This window comes from Anolis sagrei, chromosome 11 (assembly GCF_037176765.1).
Source record: "Anolis sagrei isolate rAnoSag1 chromosome 11, rAnoSag1.mat, whole genome shotgun sequence".
Taxonomy (NCBI): domain Eukaryota; kingdom Metazoa; phylum Chordata; class Lepidosauria; order Squamata; family Dactyloidae; genus Anolis; species Anolis sagrei.
In genome coordinates this window covers 24,011,158-24,014,198 of record NC_090031.1, presented here as the reverse complement: position 1 = coordinate 24,014,198, position 3,041 = coordinate 24,011,158, and positions in this window count along the sequence as shown.

Sequence of the window (3,041 nt, the reverse complement as noted above, 5' to 3'; positions counted from 1 at the left end):
GTCGCACTGCCCAACCGTCTGAGCAGGGTTCCATACTTCACACTTTAACAACACAACCATTCAATGCTAAGGCTTCTCACCAAAATAGAATTGTAGAGGAGAGTCTACTGAACAAGCCAGTACCTGCCGCATACCAGTACTACCATCTGTTGAGTTACGAAGGTGGAGGCATTACTTTTCATTCTACCATCTGTTGAGTTACGAAGGTGGAGGCATTACTTTTCATTCAACCCTCGTACATATCTGATGATTGAGTGGATTGCTTTAGAGGAGGTGTCATCAAACTTTTTAAACAGAGGGCCAGGTCCCTCAAACTGTTGGAGGGCCGGATTATAATTTGAAAAAAGCATGAATTAATTCCTATGCACACTGCACAGATCTTATTTGTAGTGCAAAAAAAAAAAACCAACTTAAAAACAATACAATAATTAAAATGAAGAACAATTTTAATAAATATAAACTTATTGGTATTTCAATGGGAAGTGTGGGCCTGCTTTTGGCTGAGGAGATAATGTTGTTGTTGTTGTTGTTGTGTGCTTTCAAGTCGTTTCAGACTTAGGGTGACCCTGAGTGAGGGCCAGCTAAATGACCTTGGAGGGGCGTATCCAGTCCTTGCGCCTTAGTTTGAGGACCCCTGTCTTAGTGGTTTGGATGAGATGTTCCTTGAACTTCCTTCTGGCTTTAAGATTCTATGGTTTTGCTCTAAGTTGCAATTATCTAGTACATTCAGGATACACAATATGCAAAATTCATTCCTGTAGGTCAGTGGTTCTCAACCTTCCTAATGCTGTGACCCCTTAATACAATTCCTCATGTTGTGATGACCCCCCAATCATAAAATTATTTTAGTTGCTACTTCGTAACTGTAATTTTGCTGTTGTTATGAATTGTAAATATCCAATACGCAGGATGTATTTTCATTCACTGGACCACATTTGCACAAATACGCCATATGCCCAAATTTAAATACTGCTGAGGTTAGGAGGGATTGATTTTGTCATTTGGGAGTTGTAGTTGCTTGGATTTATAGTTCAATCAAAGAGCATTCTGAACTCTACCAACAATGGAATTAAACCAACTTTGCACACAGAACTTCCATGACCAACAGAAAATACTGGAAGGGTTTGCTGGGCATCGTCCTTGAGTTTTGGAGTTGTAGTTCACCTACATCCAGAGAGCACTGTGGACTCAAACAATGATGGATATGGACCAAACTTGGCAGAAATACTCAATATGCCCAAACGTAAACACCGGTGGAGTTAGAGGAAAAAAGACCTTGACATTTGGGAGTTGTAGTTGCTGGGATTTATAGTTCACCTGCAATCAAAGAGCATTCTGAACCCCACCACCAATAGAATTGGACCAAACTTCCCACACAAAATCCCCATGACCAACAGAAAATACTGCATTTGATGACGGTCTTTAGCGACCCCTCTGACACCCCCTTACGACCCCCAGGTTGAGAAACACTGCTATAGGTCTTTGGTGCAATTTTTTTTGAACCTATGTTTTCAGTGTGCAAAAGTGGTTTTTGCAAGACGGGAGTGCAAAAAAGAAACACCTTCAGGGAAGGATAGCTGTAGGAAAGACGGTTCCCAAATCTGTGGGACTCCCCAAACCTTCACTCAAATTCCAATGTGAGGTGGATCATGACCAGTCTTGAAATACAGTGTTCCCTTGCAACTTCGCGGTTCACTTTTCGCGGACTCACTGTTTCGCGGGGTTTTGCCTCCCAGTTTATGAATGGTTGCCGTTGCCCAGAGCGGCGTTCCAATCCCGCCTTGTGGCAACGATGGAGTGTGGAAGGGGGTGTCACCCCCCCCCCAAGAGGGAGGCAGCTAGTCAAGAGAGATTGCAAAGCAAAGCAGAGATAGCTAGCAAAAAAAAAGGTGTGCTGTGCCTTTAAATCTCTCCTTGCTTCTGCCTCACCCTCGCAACTCGATATACATATCCTACTTTCCGGATTTTCACTTTTTGTGGGTGGTCCTGGAACGTAACACCCGCGATAAGTGAGGGAACACTGTATGTCAGTGTTTCTCAACCTTCCTAATGCCGCGACCCCTTAATACAGTGCCTCATGTTGTGCTGACCCCCAACCATGAAATTATTTTCGTTGCTACTTCATAACTGTAATGTTACTACTCTTATGAATCATAATGTAAATATCTGATATGCAGGATGTACTTTCATTCACTGGATGAAATTTGGCACAAATACCCAATACACCCAAATTTGAATACTGGTGGGGTTGGGTGTGGATTGATTTTGTCATTTGAGAGTTGTAGTTGCAAGGATTTATAGTTCATCTACAATCAAAGAGCATTCTGAACTCCACCAACAATGGAATTGAACCAAACTTGGCACACAGAACTCCCATGGCCAACATAAAATACTGGAAGGGTTTGATGGGCACTGACCTAGAGTTTGGGAGTTATAGTTCACCTACATCTAGAGATCACTATGGACTTCAGCAATGATAGCTCTGGACCAAACCTAGCACAAATACTCAATATGCCCAAATGTTCACACTGGTGGAATTTAGGGGAAATAGACCTTGATTTTTCAGAGCTGTAGTTGCTAGGATTATAGTTCACCTACAATCAAAGCATTCTGAACCCCACCAATGATAGAATTGGGCCAAACTTCCCACACAGAAACCCCATGACCAACAAAAAATACTTTTTTCTGATGGTCTTTGGTGACCCCTCTGATACCCCCTTGCGACCCCTCCAGGGGTCCCGACCCCCAGGTTGAGAAACACTGCTGTATGTGAAAATGCTCACTGAACCCCCTTTCCGGAAAGAGTTGGTTGGGATTTTGCTCAGGCATTCCAGAAAAAAACACTTGCATTATTGTGTGATGGTTATTATGAACTTCGCGTTGCTGTTGTGTGGATCTTGTGATTTACTGTGGAATTTTCCTATGTCTTTTTAGCCATGCCTTTACTTTGGAATATTGGATATGTATTTTGGAGCGAGAGAAACAGATGCTGAGCGAATGTCAAGTCAAGGCAAGCTGAAGGATAAAAGAAACATGACATC